We start from the raw sequence: 20,731 nt of genomic DNA, 5'->3' as shown, positions 1-20,731 counted from the left end.
AGGTATACATGCAAAAATTATGTTGACTTGCTCATCTTGATTGTGGTGAACTGTGTGACCAAACCAGCTAACCAAGGGACTTTTGTGTGAGGATATATCTTCTGAGTTTGATCAGTTGTTTTATGTGGTAGCTGTCTCTCATCCAGATCTTAGACCCTCTTGTTTTCACATATGTGCTTGTTTTTGGAAGGTTATAGAGAGTTCATTTCCAAGCTATTCTCAACCAAGGCTGGTGCTAGGGACCACAGTGCATAGGAAACGACACAATAAATCATGTGCATGAGGCACCATCAACATACATGTGCCAACATTACAAACTGGGAGAGAACTAAGCTTTCCCCATATATGCTCACTAAGAAATCTTGTGAATACCAAGCAGATACCTGAGTTCCTCTGAGCAGACTTTGCCAAGTGCAAGTACAAAAAAACACAACTTGGTTGGATCCAGTGGTGTCCTGGTGGAAGAAGTCCTTTTGTTGGAAGAAGTCCTTTTGTTATTCATGGAAGAAGTCCTTTTGTTATTCATGGAAGAAGTCCTTTTGTTTATGCAAAGGTCTTTGATTCAGTGAAGGCTCCTACTAGTAGAAGTGTGGGGCGGGGGAAGACGATTTTCTCCAATTCCTTGTCTTCCATGCAGTCCCACACAGTCCCTTCCATCCTATTCAAGAGTATCATCTAACCTTCTGGAGCGGAATATTTTTAGCGTGCAGGAGAATAAGGAGGGAAGAAGAATACAGTGGTGCCTCGGGTTAAGTACTTAATTCGTTCCGGAGGTCCGTTCTTAACCTGAAACTGTTCTTAACCTGAAGCACCATTTTAGCTAATGGGGCCTTCTGCTGCTGCCGCGCCACCAGAGCCCAATTTCTGTTCTTATCCTGAAGCAAAGTTCTTAACCTGAAGCACTGTTTCTGGGTTAGCGGAGTGTGTAACCTGAAGCGTATGTAACCTGAAGCGTATGTAACCCGAGGTACCACTGTAGTAGAAAATCACCTACATGGTTCCATGGGTGGGCGCTGGGAGGACCTTGTTCTTCGGGACTAAATACACACAGTGCATTTAATTATTGTTGTTAGCTGTGAGCAATAGCTTTCATCCTTAAACATACATCATAGTCCTGTCTATGTGCACTATTATCTAGTCAGTTGAAATCCTAAAAAAAAATGAAAGCAATATAGTATTGTTAATGGATTATAGTATTGTTATAGTACTGTTAATGGGTTCAAAGTGCAGGATATCAAACATTATGCTTTGGAAATTAGATGTATGTTTGGTATTGCTTTTTTCTTCTCAGCTGAAGATTTGGCTACTTGCTTTATCTGTGTTGTATATATTTCAAGAACCGACTGCTATGCATGATTTCCATTGGTGGCTGTCTGCCAGTGGAACTGCCTTTGGCTGGCTCAGTGATACTTCTCCTCCCTCTCCTCCCCCTTGGAGTCCCCTGTGCACCCCCAAAATCTGATATGGATTATTGGAAAAACCCTTGAAGCCTATTTAGGGAGGATGTAAGGGACAGAAAAGAAGGAGATTTCTCATTGGTTGAATGTCATGCTATGTTCTCCCTATAATATTTACCCTATAATATTAATATTTTCAATGTATTTGTCTTCTGGAATTCTAAGGGGTTTTTAATAAAGAGTTAGGAGCACTGCAAAATTCTACATAGCAGAACAATTCAGCCTTTAGTAAAGTGGATGACTATTGCTTGTGTAAGATGGTTTATAATAAGCAATGTTTGAAGTAAATCAGGGATGGCCCTCCAGATGTTGTTGGACTACAGCTCAATCATTTCTGACCAAAGCTTACAAAGTCTGGGACTAATGGGAGTTGGAGGCCAGTAATATCTGGAGGGCCAGAGGTTGTCTCCCTCTGAAGTAGGACGGCCATTCTCATAGTATGAAGAGAGGCAGATACCAATAGTCACCTCAGCTTCTCTTTCACTTCCTTCCACAATATCTTTATTGGGTTAAGTCTAAGAGCTTGGACTTAAATCCCCAGTATTGATTATCAGGGGTGTGGTAAGCTCAGGTTAAAATGGGTTAAAATGACATTCCATTCTTTTTCTTTGAACTGCTTCTCCCTAAATTGAAGACAAGGTTGAACTTTGCCACAGAAACATTTTATAGATTTATCTTAAACTGTAGAGAGTTGGGCAGCTATCTTGTGGGTTCAGAATGGCATACTATGAAACAGGTTGTTTTGCTTATTTATTTATTTTTAAATCACTTAATTTGATTCCTAGGTGCTTGGTCAGGATCAACTAGTAGGTCATGGCAAACTAGCTTTTTTCTGGGACACCGACTTAAAAGAAGCCTGGTGAGTCACTGACAGAAAAAGCCAATTTGATGTGTAATTTCCAGGGCTTGGCATGGGACCACAAATAGAAACAGGGTTCCATAGAGATGGATCCCTCCCAGCAGTTTCACTGATTATGAAACATTTAAAGCTCTATTGTATAGATTTTGTACAATAAGGAAGAAGGACGAATAGTAACTGGAATTCGTTACTTGTCCCTGTCATGGTGAAGTGGAGATTAGAATGCCTAATGGATAAAGTGAAATGGATTGATTAATTTCAAATTCACCACTGCTGAATATTAAATAATAAATGGTTCTTCAGAAAAGAATGGAATTTCCAGGGAACTGGAATGATCTTGACTGTTTAATCAGTCTGAATTCCTGCCACCCATCATAATATTCAGTTAGAAACACCATATTCAATGTTTTCATTTAGATAGTGAATTTGGATAGTATTTAGCATTGAAATCCCAAACTCCTCTCTACATAACAGTGTAACAACTCACTGGTCACATACAGTTTTCAGGCGTATAAAGTTTCGTAAGTTTTATTGAATATGATTAGAGGGAGGACAGACCCTTCGAGCCTTTTCCCCGCGAATACATATTGGCATGCATTATGTGTGTACAGACGTTTAACCTTTGTCCAATTTAATTTCTGACATAGAGTTCATGTTGATTGTTATGTTTGGAGGGAGGTTCTTTACACAATTTATGTTTCTGGCAATATCTGAGGCAGCAGCAGATTGCTGGGCCTTTATAGCCTGTACCAGCAAACAAATATGTATGCAGTCCTTCCTACTTCTGTGCATCTTTTAGTTCCTTGAACATGTTAATTACAGGTTTTTCCCTGTGTTTGGATTTTATCCTGGCCCGGCCCTAGTCACCACTATAGTTTATAACATGGGATTTGCTTAACTCCTGGAGGATGAAAAGACCAATGACTGTACTTGTTAAAACAACATCAATATTTTGCATGAGGAAAAACAAGCCAAACACAGAATGCCAAGCAACTCATTGCCTAGGTTTGCTGTGACAATGGCAAAGCTACGTGAAGAATACTTCAACCCCCCTGTTTTGAATGCAGGAAACTCAACTTCGTAGAAGAAGGAAAAAGATGTTAGCACATCATTGTTTGTTGGGACATTTCACAATTTAAATTACAGTTAGACAGATGTAGACCACAGTTGTTCAGTCTGCTGTCTCCGGAGACGTTCCAGTGAAGTTACCGTGGCTACTTCAGAGTAAGTGGTTTTGAGGCTGAAGCCTGGCACTGTGTTTACTTATTCATTCATTGTGCCTTAATTTAAAAACTGCATTGCTTCGTGAGAATAGAAATGCTGTTTTAATTTTTAGTGGAGCTTTGTGACACACAAACAAACCCTGCAAAATATTTCTATGCTGCTTGTGTTGTTCTTCAGAGTTCTAAAACTGACTCAAGCTTATTCAAGCTGAAGTGTGAAAATACCGGTACCTATTTTCGGTTTGCTCTACCAGCAACCAAAGCATTGCAAACCAAAGGTAATAAGTAATTCTTAATGGTTGAGATACAGATCTCAAAGCTCTATGGTTATTTCTTATGGGTTGGGCGTAGATTACGTTCCAAACATGAGTAGGATTTTCTTTCTTTTTAAAAGTAATCTAAGGTTGCAATTCTTTAACACGTGGCACTAACTCCTATTCAACTCATTGGAGCTTAATTCTGAGTAGACATGCATAGGATCACACTGTAAGCATATTATTTTTCCTGGAATTCCTCTTTGCCTCTGGTAGTTGCATGTTGCTTGAAGCTAAAGTGTCAGGAAACCATGAGGTTTTGGAGACTAAATTGGCCTACAGTGTGATCAGGGACAAACTGTAGGACAGATATAGGCCAGGTTTGCTGAAAAGCAGCAATGGCAGAGAGAACAGGTGAAAGTCAACTCTATGATCATTTGCCAGTGCAGGGCCAAAAGGCCTTGTTGAAGCAGCTGGAAAATTAGTTTTGCTTTGTAAATGCGCCCTGGCAGCTATGCAAAAGAAAAGGAAAAGATGTTATCTCAGCTATTGATTCAGCAACATTTAGTTACAGATAGCTTGCATGAATTTACTAACTTCAAATAGCAATGTGCTGTTTCCCGCCGTCTCCCTCTCTCCAGTCCTGTAAGCTGTTTCCCAAATACCGGAATGCAAGTTGTTTCCTAAAGAGCAGTAGTAGCAGAGAACGAGTGAAAGTCAACCCTGTCAGTGGCTTTAGTTTAGTGGCATGATTTGGGGATATACCATATTTTTTGCTCTATAAGACTCACTTTTTCCCTCCTAAAAAGTAAGGGGAAATGTGTGTGCGTCTTATGGAGCGAATGCAGGCTGCACAGCTATCCCAGAAGCCAGAACAGCAAGCGGGATCGCTGCTTTCACTACGCAGCGATCCCTCTTGCTGTTCTGGCTTCTGAGATTCAGATTTATTTTTTTTTCTTATTTTCCTCCTCCAAAAACTAGGTGCGTCTTGTGGTCTGGTGCGTCTTATAGAGCGAAAAATACGGTAATTGTATGAATATATGAGGTTATTGTTGGTCTGTCTGTCCTAGGGCACTCTTTATTTCAGCTGCCAGCAATTCTGCAAGGCCTCTGCTGCCAGAGATTTTTTTATTTTAAACTGAAGATGCTATAAATTAAATCTAGGACCTGTAACCCCTCCCAAGGAGGGATAAGAATGTATGGTTCCTGGTTTAGTTTCTATTACCAAGCATAGCTAGTAAAAAAGTGAAATGTTGCAGTGTGGAAAACCTCAAAGTAAAAGGGAGACTAAGAATGGGCATCTAGATGTGCACATCAGGGCATCCATTTTTATTTACGTCAAAAGGTTACACTAAAACTGGACTTGATAGTAGCAGGAAAATACTCTAATTTTAAAAGAGTGAAATGAAAATAACTTTTTGAAAATCCACTTTAAGCAAAATTCCATGCCGCTCTTTCAAAATCTGGCCAAAATCTACATAAGTACTGTATAAACTATTTTATTACAGTATTATTGTTTTAACAAACAAGGAAGGTAACTTCACACCCACCCACACCCACACACCCACCCACACCCACACACCCCTTGTCAAATACAGCTACCTTCGGAACTATATACAAAATGTTTATCGTTTGTTCTCCTCCAGTTGTCAATAGACTCCGACACTGCAGTTAGAGTAAGCTTATTTTGTATGCTAGTGTTTGCATGCAGAATGTGATGTGTCTGTGGTTGTTTTTTATACTGAAATGCTGTTCACAAATGTCTATGCAAAATATCCACTGTTACTTATTTAAAACTTCTGGCCTGTATTTAACCATGAACCTGTTTATGCTGTTCTAGAATTTTCATGTTCTACCCATAACACATTTGTCAGCAATATTTTTCTGCTGCCCATAGAATATCCATTGTTTATGACAGGTCAAAAACATGGCCGACCTTCTATTAATGGTTGTCCAAGGTTGAATGCCGTAAAGTGGGGTAGCCAGTGCACTGCTCCCCCATGTTGTTCGATTACAACTCCCGTCAGCTTTGACATCATGGTCAGTGGTTGGGGAAGATGGGAATTGTAGTCCAGCAGCATCTGAAGGATACCACATTGGCTATTCCTGCTATAAAACAACCTGGGTATATTGCATTGTCTTTTTTTTTTTTTTTTTTTTTTACTTTATTGCATGCTTATTTTCATTTTCTAAAAACAGTACAGTGTTCCTGTTCAATTTTCCATGAAAGAAGAAGTGCAAAAAACAAAAACAACAAAAAAACAAAAAAACCAACCCACAATCCAGCCTTGCCCATTGGGAATATTAAATTTGTGGAGTTGTGTCTTCATGCTTCAGCTTCCTGGCCTTTTATGCTTTTGTCCTGGTTTGTACTGATATCTGCTTTCTTCTTCTTGAATCTCCCATTGCCCATTTTCATTAAATGTCAAGCAACCTCAAGTCTTTTATGAAGAACCATTTTCTGGCTCATGCAGCTCATCAGTTGCTTTTCAAAAAGCTGACAAGTAAATTTATATTCCATCCTTCCTCGTGGATGTGGATTGTATTCAGCTAAGTCCTACTCTGTGTAGACCTACTGAAATTAACGAACCTAAATTAGTCACCTCCACTACCTTTAATGAGTCTGCTCTGAGTAGGACATGCATCTGTGGAGTCCAGCCAAAGTCCTATTGCATCTGGTAGTGCCTGGTTTCAGTGGTGTGGCTTCACGTCTTCGTACTGTAGCTGTGCCATGCACAGATTCTTCTGTTGTGTTTTATCATAGAAGCTGTTGCTCTTGATCATGGTGATAAAAACTGTAATTGCAGAGCTGTGTGTACAGGGCTGGATTATGGCAATATATTGTGGATATGATTGTAACAGTCTCCTATAATGGAAGGAAAGTGAAATAATTTTGTAGAAACCATGTGATCATTTGAAAGCCTAGAGATAATGAAATACTTCCTCTTTGGAAGCAGTTGCTAGAACAGAATGCCAGAACTGTCAAAGTAAAAAATGCCACTGCTAATTTTCAAGGAATCCATCATTCTACCTGAATGATTTAATATTTTAACATTGTATATAAATAGATATTTATTTATTTGCATGAGCCACCGGCTGTACATTTTCTGGACACAGAACAAAAATATACAAACACAACTGAACATATTCAATTGCCAAACTAAACTAAAAATTATACAATTTTAAACTCAGCATTATCATAGTCCTTATTTTAATGATGGTTGCTAGAGAGCCAACCGAAGAAAATTTACCAGAAATATAGGAAGACCAATTCAGGCTCTTTTCTAAATGAATATGTTGTCTGTAGGCACATGCATGAAGCTATACAGTCATACCTTGGGTCACAGATGCTTGCGGTTGCGCGATTTCGAGCTGCGCATCGCACTGAACCCGGAAGTACCGGAACAGGTTACTTCTGGGTTTCGGCGCATGCGCAGAAGCGCCTAATCACAACCTGTGCATGCGCAGACGTGGTGCTGTGGGTTGCGAATGTGCTTCCTGCACGGATCACGTCCGCAACCCGAGCGCCCACTGTATATTAGGGCCAGTTCAGAGGCTGCAATAGAAGTGTGCACAACTTAAAATTCAGTGACTCCGTGCTTTATCCTTTAATATAGGAATGAGGAACCTGTGGCCCTCTAGGTGCTGGTGAACTCCAACTCCCAGCAGCCCCAGCTAGAATGACCAATGGTAAGGGATGATGGCAGCACTAGTCCAGCAACATCTCAAAGTCACAGGTTCTCCTCCTCTGCTTGTAATATATGAATCTTGACTTTCCAGTGCATGTTTCCACAGTGTGCATGCTGTGAAAATAATACCATGAGCTTACAATAGTCTTATAAAACTTTTACCTGATGGAAAAGTCAGAAGAGAGTACACAGGAATTATGTATGCTCTCAGCTCAGGTTTTATGTGTGGGAAATGACACTTATGACTAACTTTATAAAAAGTTAATAAAGCTGAATAAGTAGTGATTTAAATTCTGGTCCTTCCAGTAGCCAAGCTGCATATGGGCAGTGTTATCTCTGCACTGACCTATAGTCTGCTCCTCCTTAATGCCCTGTAGCAAGTTGGAAGATGGAGTAAATACTGTATGCCCACCTGGCTACATCATGCATCCATCAGGATTGTTTCAGCAAGAGATGAAAGACTGAAGTGCTTAGTGGCTGTTCCACTGTTGTCCTCTGGGAAATTGCCAAAGTAAGGGCATCCTTTAGAAGTGCTGTAAGCCATATTAATTTGCTGCTGATGCATGCTGGGCTGATTGGATACTTATTGGCCTAGTATTCTGTATTTTACCTTATATTTTATGCGTGGTTTTTTGTTTCAAAGGAATCGCCACTCATTTTTGTTCCTTGTGAATGACTGAGCTAAGCTAAAATATAATATATAAAAATTAGGCCTATAAGGTTTAGAACATGAATTTGTAAAGGTAAAGGACCCCTGACAGTTAAGTCCAGTCGTGAACTACTCTGGGGTTGCGGTGCTCATCTCACTTTATTGGCCGAGGGAGCCGGCGTACAGCTTCTGGGTCATGTGGCCAGCATGACTAAGCCGCTTCTGGCGAACCAGAGCAGCGCATGGAAACACCATTTACCTTCCCGCTGCAAAATAATTACCTTCCCATTTATCTACTTGCACTGGCGTGCTTTTGAACTGCTAGGTTGGCGGGAGCTGGGACCGAGCAACTGGAGCTCACCCCGTCGCAGGGATTCGAACCGACGACCTCCTGATCAGCAAGCCCGAGAGGCTCAGTGGTTTAGACCACAGCACCACCCGCGTCCCAAGAACGTGAATTAGTTAGACTTAATGATTTTGAAATGCTTTGGTTGATTTAAAAATGTGCTGTTGAATAATTGGGCATCATATTTCTTTTAAAAAATCTTAATTGTTTTTAATACACATTCTTACTAAATTTGGAGGTGCCAACTTAGAGGAAGCAAGGAATTTATTTTGTAAGGTGGTGCCTGTTATGACATATGTATGCATCATCTAAAACCATGCAAACAAAATTATTCAGAACCTACTATTCTGTTAAAAATGTAATTTCATAGGATTGTATGCAATGTTGTTCCGCTTCTGTGATGGATCTTCATTCTCCTTTCCCTTGTAGCCCCACCTGGTGTACCCTCAAAATCTGCTCCAGAGACCTGGGGGACCCTATGGAGCAGATATGGGAGGGGGGTGAGATGAGAAGAAGTTGAAGTTCTGTTGCCCGAGTAGAATTTTATCTGCACCACCTGTACTCATTTAATTGATTAAGCTATGTTCAATTAATTGGTTGATATTTGCCAATTGACAATGATAATAAGATTTCTTTAATTAGATGACAGCACAAATTAGAGAACGTTACATTTATTTTAACCGAAAAAGTTATGTTGCAAGGATATACGTCACATGCAAGTATGGAGAAAGGGATGCAGTGTAATCACTTTTTGATGCAGTTTGTTGATGAAATTAGTGCTGAAGAGCACAATTTTTTTTGTTTTTTTGTTTTAAAGTAAATTAGTGAGAAATGCTTCTGTAGCTCTAGAGGCTTTAGGGGCATTTAAATCACAGTGGGAACGTCATGTTTTTCCACCCAAGCTGCAGCATATTTTATCCTTAGGGGGATGTAGTTTTCTCCTAGTGATGACACGGTAGAACACTGAAACAGCTCTGTAAGAAAGTTTAGCATTTATGTAGGTAAAATATTTATGAAAATAAGGTAGTTTTATCCTTACTAATTAATATAAGTGTTAGCATAACTTGATTGAAAATAAAAAATCCTTCTTCAAATGCAAAGGCAACCATCAATGAATGAACAGGACTTTTAAGAAATTCCCTAGGAAAGACATTATTAATATCATCATCATCATCATCATTGGTATTATTATATATCCCACCTTTTCCCCAGGGGTGGCTTATAGGTAAAAAAATGCAGATAAAATAGAAAAAGCTAAAAACATAGAAAATATAATAAGTAAGAAGTAGTTAAACACCAATAGAATTAAAACAACATATAGAAAGATCTATTAAAGATACAGATAATAACGACAATAAAAACATCACAGCACCACCCTTTCCATTAAAAACAGTCAGTTCCCAAAGGCCTGCTGGAACAAAAGGGTCTTCCCCTTCTGGCAGAAGAACAACAGTGAGTGAGCCAGTCAACTTGTCTAGGATGGGAGTTCCAGAGTCTGGGTGCAGCCACCGAGAAGGCCCTGTCCCATGTCCCCACCAAGCATGGCTGTAAGTGTGGTGGGACTCAGCTATACAGCTGCAAATAAAACGTTTTAAATGTGTTGTAAAGTGCAATATACAAATGTGATACTAGATGGCGACAGCGAGCTATGCCAAATTCAATGTATTTTTCAAAACTTTTTTAAAAGCATTTCCACAGCATTTTTTTTAATACTTGTGTAGATTACACCAAGAAATAGGTAATAAGTGGAAAGCGAGAAACCTGTAGCATGAAGCCGAAATCAAGTTAAACTGTCCAGTTTAATTCCTTGTAACATAATGACTATTTCCAGGTTAATTTAGAATAAGTAGTTTGGGGAATTGAATTCTTAAATGGGATTAGCAATCCAATGTCGGGATTTCAAAATCCAAAGAAGGTCATTTTAACGTATTGGTAAGTGCTTTCTGGCAGCAGTTTTATTCAATATCTGTCTGAGGAGACAATCTATACTCCTCTGCTAGTACACTGGTACCTTGGGTTAAGAACGTAATTCGTTCTGGAGGTCCATTCTTAACCTGAAACTGTTCTTAACCTGAAGCACCACTTTAGCTAATGGGGCCTTCTGCTGCTGCCGCGCCGCCAGAGCACGATTTCTGTTCTCATTCTGAAGCAAAGTTCTTAACCCGAGGTACTATTTCTGGGTTAGCGGAGTCTGTAACCTGAAGCATCTGTAACCTGAGGTACCACTGCACTGGAATATAAACCTAACCTGTAACCATTGGAATAGCTGTGCTGTACACGAGTTTAATATCACTTTGAAGGAGTAAAACGCAAGGCCTGCAAAAGACTTAATCTTCTGGTTTTGTTACAGGCTTCAGAATCATGTTTATTGGTGGAACCCTGCACATTGTTTACTTTCCAAAAACAGGATTCTTCTTTTACTTCTTTTACATGACAAGCTAAAGTGATTTTATTGGATTGGGAGCCCAAAATACACACTGTAGCGCATAGTTAAGCTATGAAACTGTGGCCACCAACCTAGATGGCTTTGGAAGAAGATTAGATAAATTAGTGGATGAGAAGTCTGTCAATGGCTACTAGCCAAGATGGCTGTGCTCTGCTGGAAACCACAGGAGAGCAACGTGTTCTTTTGTGCTTGAATCCTGCATGTGGGTTTCCCACAGGCATCTGGTCAGCCATTGTGAGAACATGATGCTGGACTAGATAAGCCACTGGCGTGAACTATCAGGCTCCTTTTCTTATGTTCTTACGTTTCCTTCAGGAAAGCCATTCACAAGGTTACGATTGCAAAGAAACATCCCTGTACCTCTCCCCACAAACTCTTGTAATGCATCGTGCTTGTATACTAGCAGCTTGTGACATGGCAGATCATAAAATTAAGGGTGACCTGGTGCACATGCAGTAGACCCAGAACAACCAGCCTGGAGTGCTTAAGGATAAAGCCTAGCTCAGCAGCCTGGTCTAGGCTTGCACAATTTATGACTGATCAAACAAAATGTAGCCCACTGGCCATGTAATGCGATATGCCAAGTGGTCAATAACTGCTTCTGATTTTGCAGTTCTAGGTAGACAGCAGAAATGCGAGGTTTATCGAGTTTCTTGGTAGACATGGCTCGGGGGCACCATTTGGGTTGGGCAGGGGGTCACAGGTCAAGTAGTACAAGCCATGTTCTCATCTGAGTAGTGCTGCCCTAAATATTCACATGTGCACTATGCAATATCCCATTTTGTATCCTTCAATCTGAACAGCTTCAAGGGACCTTCAGGATTATATTGATAGCCTCTGGTATAACAACAATGATATATTTATTTTTTAAAAATGGTTTGTTCTGCTAAAATGTCAAGTTTTAATGAAAGTTGTTCTATGAAGAATGAGCATTTGCAGCAACAGCTCACAGCCTTTGACATCTGCTACGAGAAAAATACTAACAAATGCCTAGTTCTTTATCAAAGGTGTACACAAAGGAAAAAGGGAATACAGATAACCTCAGCCCAGCTACAGTTACAATGCACCTTTGGCACCGAATAAGTTGACTCTCTTAACACAGGAACCAATCAAGTCAAACTTAAGTTTTGTAAAGTTCCATTGGTTTTCAAATGGACACAGTAAATGCATGTGTAACTCCTCTGATTACATGAGTAGGTGCTAAAATATTCCACTGAAGCAAATAGGCTTTTGAAGTTGGCATTCGAAGACTGTAGAAAGCACTTCCATATGTGCACGAGAGCGTGATTTTTCACATGCACCACATCCCTGTGCATCACATCATATGCTGCTCGCAGTAGAGACAGCTTTTGGAACGCAAACCTCCCACTGAAATGTCAAGTGTTTTTTTTTTTAATAATTGAAATCACTCTTTTCTGTCCCATACATGCTGGGGGGGGGGGGAGTGTCACAGTACTCTGCTTAAAGGAACCCACTGTCCGATCCAAAGAACCTGATGGGGAGAGAGAGCCTGGGGCTGTGAAATTGCCTATTGACTCTTGGCACTTGTGCAGGTGCACAGATTCCCTGGTTGCAGTCTTCTCCGCTATGGAGAGGTGTCTTGTATTTCTATCTAAATTATAGGAATTATTTTTAAATTCACACCTATGCATCTAAAATAGCACATGCAGATTTTACGCCAATCTGTGTTCTCTTTTGTCCTCTCCTTTTTTGGCAGCATATAAGTGGGCACCCTAGGAGGAAATCATTCGGTAGCGTTCTGGCAGCTAATGTTCAGGCCTTGCTTCTAGCTTCCTTGGTTCCCACTTCACGCAAAGGAGAAATGGGAATCAAGGTCTGATTACATATCAGAAGTATGAGTGGGAGTTGTTATTAAGGGTTGTTGAGATATGCAGGGCCCAGGCTGTGGAGAGCTTTAAAGGTTAACAGTAGCTTACTGAATTGGTCCTAGGAGTATAATCACAGCTGGTGCAGTGGTTTAGTATAGGTTATGTATGCCTTCATCTCCTAGTATCCATACAGAGAGCTTCAGCTGCGCTTCCTACATCTTGATTGTTTACAATTATATCCGCGTTAGTAGATGTAAATTGTATGTCTCATAGACCCCAGTTAAATGGTAAGGACTTTGCAGCGGTAGGAAGGAACACCAAATTATTCACACAGCTAGAACAAAGTTTGTTTTCCTGTGTTTTCCCTCTTCCTCCTTTTTTTTTTAATCCTTGCATTTCTTACTAAAAAATAAATAAACAACATCAATAAAATCTGCAAGTTTTGTGGGTGGGTACACCGTTTCCCAGGGCACCTGCTTGGTCCCTTCCCTGATAACATCTTGTTGCCATGAAAAAAGTCTTGTTCAAGTGAGCCTATGGGCCTTGCTGATTCTCCCTAACCGCCTCCCTTGTTGCTGCCGATTGTTTTCATAAATCTTGGGTGATTTGGTTTAGCGGAAATGACCAACACATGCAAGGCAGGGCACCCATTCTAATTTTAGCCCTGCCTCTAGTTGTTTCTGGGGGTGATTGCACCCTCTAGACTTGCATGGGACAGAAGGCTGCAGTAGGTGGAGGGGGAATTGGTGAAACTTGTGTAAGCAGAATCTGGACTTGAACTCCCATCATCCCTGACAGTTGTGTCCATGCTGGCAGAGACTGATGAGAGGTGGAGCCCAGCCCCCTCTGGAAAGCCACAGATTCCTAATTGCAAATCTACCATTGGTTGCAAAAAAAAAATATTTTAATTTTAAAAAAGGTTGATTGAAAGCTGCTTTGGGTATTGCTTTGTGCAACAGAAATGTTTTGGTAATAAAGTAAATTAGCTCATATGAGATATTTAGAAGTTACTTTTCTTCATAAGGCATTGCCATTGTTTGTTGGCATCTGTCCTGGGAGATGGTGGAAGAGTGCACCTTCTGGGGCAAAGTCAAACTGTTGGGAGAGTTATAGTGCCTGCTGTGGCTGTAGAGATCGATACAGGAGGGACATGTTTTATTGCAGGTGGGGCAGATGAAAGCACCTGGTTTTGCTTCTACAGGTGCACCATAGTGTTTCTTCTCTCTGTGCTCCTCCCAGTGGTCATTTCTGCTGCTCTCTTTCGTCAAAAGAGGACGTAGCTTTGTTGTACGTTGCCTCTTTGATGCAGCTCCACCTTGCTTCGATGCTCTCTCTGGAGCAGTTCAGTAGAGCTTGTTTGACAGAATCAGAGAAGTGTTCACAGAGTTCAGTTATGACGGTTTTGGCTGTGTTGATTCGAGGCCGCACTTTCAGCTAGCTTTGTGCTATGGATCCTCCTTGGCTGGAAAAAAATTGTGCTTGCCACCAGGGAGTGATCCATGTCACAGTCAGCACTGTGGTAGCTCTGTGTGGCATGAACACAGTTTGGTACCATTTGCCTGGTGACAATCAGCAGGTCCCCAGTGTGATGATCCTCCCCAACTCTGGATGTGGATAAAAACTGTTATGGTCATTCTAAGTGGTTACCTTTAAAGAGGTCTGTGCTTTATTTCAGCAGCTTCCCTGAAGAAGAGAAAATGGTCAATATCTTTGATCATATGGTTCCACTCATATTTTTTCAGAATGGGGATACTGTTATGTATTGAGCTGAATGCATGCCTGTATTTTCGGCTCACCTTTCTCCACTTTGGCCTGCATGCAGTTGGCGATAAAAAAACAGAGCAACCTGGGAGCATAAAGTTAGTTTGTGAAGCTGCCCTTGCCTCACCTTATGCCTCTTTCTCTGCAAGCATTACTCAGCATGACTCTGCCCATGTTGAGCCATAATCTAATTGCATCATGTGCTACCGAGAAGAACTACAGCTGGGACCATGGCATTGCAGCTTCAGGAGCAGACTAGGACTGCAGTCCTGTGCACAATTACATGGGAATACATTTCATTAAACACTGTGGGACTTGAGTGAACATGTTTAGCTCTGTTGACTTGCTGCCCTACCTCAAGGATCTGTAGTCAGGCTTCCCAAGTCCCTGATTTCTATCGGAAGTATTACAGGTCTTGCTAGTCTAGAAGGAAGTGAGGTGCTTTTCTGATCCTTGCCCACATCGATAGTAATTCAGAGTTTGACGATAACATACTGAATTTCACTTCTCAGAAGTCTCTTTCTCAATTGTTAAGTACTAAAAGCTCGACAGCAGAACACTATATGCATGTTTACACCAGAAGTAAAGCCTACTGCATTCAGCAGGGCTTACTCCCGGGTAACAATGCAAAGGATTGAAATCCAAATCACGTTTCCTATTTCTTAGAATTTTCTTTTTTACTAAGAATGGTTTATATTGTACATTGGGTTCCTTTAGAGAAGCAACTCCATAGGAAAGAATGTCTGTGTCTTCCAGGCAAGGGAGGAGTTTTATTGTAATGTATTTTACAAAGTTCTGTATTTGTGCAGTTTAGGCAAGCCTTTGAAATACCCTCTTCTACATTAACTCCTGCATGACAACACCTTTTGGATTCTCCCATATACAGTGATGTTAAGGGGAAAAGACAAAATTAGCTGTCAGCTTAGACCTTGATTGATCCCTTTTCAGCGTTGCAAGTCCTTGAAACCTTCCTGGAGCTAGAGGATAGGTACCTGTTAGTACTACTAGAACAGGCTAAGCTATTTACCCTTTAAATGTTTCAAAACTGCATTTAATCCCTCCCCCACTCCTTCCTCATGTCCTCTGGATATACCAGATATTTATCTGAACAGACTGCAGAATCCTCAGTGAGATTTCTCACATCCCTTTTGCCTGAAGTGTTTCTGACCGCTAAAACAGAAGCCACCACAAATGTAAAAGAGAGAAAATAGTTTTACTTTTCAAAATACATTTTTCAAAGTATTACTTCTGGACTCAGAAGTAAGTGGAGCTTACTACCAGATGAACATTAAGTTTGGGCCTGCATGTGAGAAAAAGGTAAATTAGATGAAAATGTTCATTGAAAATTGCTGTAGACATCATCAGTGCCTCCTAGTATTGAATAAAATGCTTTCCCCCACATTTTCCACACATTCCTCAGGAAGCTGTGGTTGGGAGATTATGTGGTCCAAGGGGATGAGAAGAAGTTCAAAAGCAGTCCAAAAGTCTGGGAAGTAGCCGGTGAGAAGTGGTGTATATAGTGGTGTACTTGAACAAATCTTTGGCTTTAGTTTCTGGCAGTATGGCCTTACATTGATATTGCACCAACAATGCCACTTCTAGTGCAAACACTTAAAACCACCATTCCTCGTTTTCCAGGGTAAACATTGGAGATTGGATAAGCCTCCTGTTCATTCTTCTAGAAATTTTATAACAGTGTGAAAGAATTTAAAATTGTGCTGCCTTTATCATGCCATCAATTTTTTTTTTTTATCAAGAAGACTCTGTCCTTTCCTCCCTTCCCCCCAATTCCGTTCCTAAAATATTGTAACTGTGGCTTATCTCTGACATGCACTGTAAGGACTCAAGACATATGGAATAATATTTTATGTTTGAAGGTACAGTAGTAAAACAACTTCCCATCATCAGTTATCACAAAATAACTGCTTATAATCTAATTTTAACTGTGCATATACATTCTTAGATGTATAGAAATTGAAGTGTTATCTTGACTTGGTTGATATCAAAACTTTTGGCACTTAATTATGCCAACTTTATTTGTTTATTTATTTATTGTCAGATGGCTGTAGTTATTTTTGCCATCTTTTTTTCCTGTTGTATATACAAGAAGACATTTTGAGAAAGAATGTGGTGAAGTAGAACTCCAGAGAGAGAGAGGGAGAGGGAGAGGGAGAGGGAGAGAGAGAGAGAGAGAGAGAGAGAGAGAGAGAGAGATTGTAATGATATATGATCTTCCCTATGATGGTCTCTTCCAGACTACAACTCCCATTTTGCTCCAGCCAGTGTGATGGGAGTTATAGTCCAAAACAGCTGGGTGAACAGCAGGTTGGAGAAGGTTGATAGATTCTCCTGTGTACAATTTGCTAGTAGCAGGAAGGTCTGCTATGCTGGGGTTCAATATACCGTATTTTTCGCTCTATAAGACGCACCAGACCACAAGACGCACCTAGTTTTTGGAGGAGGAAAACAAGAAAAAAAATATTCTGAATCTCAGAAGCCAGAACAGCAAGAGGGATCGCTGCACAGTGAAAATAGCAATGCCTCTTGCTGTTCTGGCTTCTGGGATAGCTGCGCAGCCTGCATTCGCTCCATAAGACGCACACACATTTCCCCTTACTTTTTAGGAGGGAAAAAGTGAGTCTTATAGAGCAAAAAATACGGTATATTTCAATCAAAATCTTGAGCAACAAAACAATTCTACACAATGATAAGTGGAGCTAAAATCTCCCTGCTTTTCCGTGGGACTGTTTCAGAGTGAGCAATTGGAAAATTGCAGTCATTAACTTGGTATTTTTATATTTGTATTTTGGGATAGCTCAACAATAGATTAGGTTGGAATTAGGCTTTACAAAAATATCATTCCTGATTTGTTATTCTCAAGTAGCTTACTTGTTATATTTGCTAATTGGATTCAAGCTTCGGTTGCAGTGCTGTGACACTGGTGAGAGCTAAAAACATTTCAGACAACAAACAATACATGTATTGAAGTCTGCCTACAATACAGGTTTTCTTTCATTCTTTCAATATTTTAGTTCTGTGGGGTCTGTTCTGTTACATACAATGAATTTCCAGACCCATTGTATGTAATGGAACTAAAACATTGAAAGAACAACAACAACAACAAAAACAACACACCTGTATTGCTGGCAGACTTCAATGTACGGCATATATATTGTCATGGTCTTGTGCCAGTGATAATGTAACATTAGCCATAGCTATTGGGCAGTGTTGTGTTAGCACTTTTTCTTGCTCCACTGTGTGGCGCTGGTGGAAACGAGGAGGGCAGTATGCTAAGAGTCCAGGATGCCAGTAGAGGATTATAATTCTACACCTCTTCTTCTTGACAGTTAAGTGGTTGCCTTGGCAACTGATGCAGATTTTAATGACTGTCAATACAGTGCTTTATAAATAAGCAGTTGTACTGCTTGATCATATGCATGTTTCCTTTGAAGTGAGTCTCACTACACTCAACTGGACTTGCTTCCAAGTAAGTGTGCATCAGGTTGCAGTTCACATCCAAAACTTTAAGGGTTGGCTCCAGATGTAGTTCGAGTAGATGCATCAGAATTGACTGGTTGGCATTTAGCTAAGTTTTACTCTGAGTAGACCCAGTAGATTACCGAACATGATTAAGTTCGATCCATCATATTTTAATAAGTTTACTTGAGTAAAACTTAGTTGAATACTACCCACAGTATTTAAGTTAGTCCTAAGGCTGCAAATGAAATTTTGTAAAATTTTGTAACTCTGGATCGCTGCAACCTTCTTCACTATTGGATCCTGTTGGGTTCAGGGACTCAGGGATCACTCCCCAATTCACCATGGATCCACAAAATAATAGTGTGTGTTGTCAGTTTGCATGTGGGTTAGGAAGTGCAGCCCACTTGGCAGAGGGAGATTTTTCTGCCATATGAGAGCAACAGTGTCTACTGAAAAAATAGGGGGATATAGCATCTTATCATATCTCAGCAAACCCTGGGTACTACACAATGCTCTATGTTCCTTGCTCACATGTATGGAAAGGGTGATGAGGTTCTGGACCAGGCTTCCTCAGCCTTGGTCCTCCAGATGTTTTGGGACTACAATTCCCATCATCCCTGACCACTCGTCCTGCTAGCTAGGTATCATGGGAGTTGCAAGCCAAAAACATCTGGAGGGCCGAGGTTGAGGAAGCCTGTTCTGGACCTTATCACCCATTATGCCATGACTTTTGGGACTTTAAATGCCAACAACTGCTGTAGAATCATCTAGCAACAAATGTCAGAGCAGCATATCAGCCCTACATTTGTGAGAGTAACTATCCTCCACAATTCTTTGGCAAACTTGAAATATCTGTTTTAGTAAAACTTCATTAAACATTTTCCTGTAGATTTTATGTACTTCATTTCCCATTATGCCAATTATGAAGACACTGTGTCAAGGAATAAAATTAATTACCTGTAATTCTTGTTCTCAGAAGACAGCAGCATGAGCCTGAGAGTCAGGGTCTATTGTGCAAGGGTAGAGATGTGTTGTGACATTTAGCTCATATTTCTCCAGAGGTTTCGCCTTTCTAATCATCCTGCCTCTCCCACCCCAATTCTTCTAGTGCTGAAAAATATTCATTGTTGCATCACGATTCACAATCATGGACACGGGCATGATATAAAAGTACTGCTAATGCTTGATCCAACCCGTCTTTGTGTAACTACCTTTAGTAAAATCTTACAGAGTGGAAGGACCGGTTCCTAATTTTGGCACTGCTGAATGTGCTTGCCTGGAATATGAGCGGGGCGGGAGGGAAGAGGAGTATGAGGCAGACAAAACAAAAACCTGATGCGGCAACATATATGGTAACAAGCAATTGGAAATGGTGATAAATTAGGATTCTTTATTTAAAAGGCACCTTTTAAAACTAAATTGTAAATCTTTCTCAGATACCTTTTGTGATATGGAAAAGAATATAGAGGCTGCTGGAAGACATAGCTATGATTACTCAGTCTCTACACAAACTGGAGTATAAGACAAGTCTGTGAATCTGAAACCACCGTACAATATGTTTATAGCAATCTCATACCTTCAGTCACCCAAAAACATTTCAGGAGATGTGAGAGAGGTGTACTGTATGTGTATGTGTGTATGGAAAACCTTTTGAGGACCACATGCAAAGGATACAAAGCAATTTTGGGCACATATTCATATTGATCACTTCAATTACCCTAAGCACATACAGAGGGAGAATATGCTAACTTATGTTGCAGACCATTTGTCAATGTAGATAAATGGGACCAGTTCTCTCCAGTGGCCAACATATTCCAGCCAAGAACCTGTAATACAGGGAATAATTAGAAAATCATACTTCTTCTTCTTCTTCTTCTTCTTCTTCTTCTTCTTCTTCTTCTTCTTCTTCTTCTTCCTCCTCCTCCTCCTCCTCCTCCTCCTCCTCCTCCTCCTCTTCTTCTTCTTCTTCTTCTTCTTCTTTATACTTCACCTATTTCCCTGATGGCACTCAAGGCGGCTTACAGATAAAAATAGAAGCTGCTAAAAACAGAATTGTTTTTTGAAACAATTAAAACAATTAAAAATTCATACATTGAGAAAATTAAAACTACATACATATATACATGATAGAAATACGGATGAAGCCAGTTCTGTGAGATGCACTTCACAATACAGAGTAAGCCAACACTTTCTAGTATGCTTGACATGAGAAAGCAAAAATGGTGATGTTGGAACTTAATGCAGTCATCTTGCTCTAGAATATGCAGTTTTTAATTTGATTGGAATGCTGGTTTTATGAAATACATCATTTATTTATTGGTTTGCTTGAGTGTGTTTCAGTTAGCCTTTGAAATATTCATATGGCAGTTAGAATACTTTGGGTAGCTGTTTTGAAAGCTGCACACAGTTCATTCTTTTTAGTTCAGCTGGGGTCCCGTGTCCCTTGAAAACACTTCCCCCATCACTAAGTGAGGTGAAGAGAAACTTCCATCCATGCCAGAGCAAAGATGATGGAACTTGGATGTAGAGGGAGAGGAAGGGAAGTCCTTATATTATGTAAAGCGTGTTTTAGCTTTAACAAGGTTATTTAATTGTATGCAGGCCTACGTGCCAGTGCTATTGGCATTGGCAGAAGAACAAAAATGTAATAAGCACTTGTTGCTTTTCATCCATATATTGATACTTTTTTTTATTCTTTCTCGTGAACCTTTGGGGTTGCAGTCTAATTATTGCTGATC

The 20,731-nt window shown here is 40.2% G+C and overlaps 1 protein-coding gene across 13 annotated transcripts in view; it reads left to right on the top strand.

Annotated features, from left to right (window-relative positions):
• The window catches only part of BAZ2B (bromodomain adjacent to zinc finger domain 2B), a 183,416-nt gene that overhangs the window by 81,548 nt on the left and 81,137 nt on the right, over positions 1 to 20,731 (top strand). For 3 of the 13 annotated variants that reach the window (XM_081870118.1, XM_081870112.1, XM_081870114.1), the window contains one exon: positions 2,243 to 2,316. The exons of the other annotated variants lie outside the window; for them this stretch is intronic. The gene's annotated coding sequence lies outside the window, so the exon portion shown is untranslated. The remainder of the gene's footprint in view (positions 1 to 2,242; positions 2,317 to 20,731) is intronic. 13 annotated transcript variants of the gene reach the window in all.

This window comes from Podarcis erhardii, assembly GCF_964252035.2.
Source record: "Podarcis erhardii genome assembly, chromosome: 1".
Classification (NCBI taxonomy): Eukaryota; Metazoa; Chordata; class Lepidosauria; order Squamata; family Lacertidae; genus Podarcis; species Podarcis erhardii.
The sequence above is the reverse complement of the archived record's forward strand: the minus strand, read 5'-3'. Positions and strand labels throughout refer to the sequence as shown.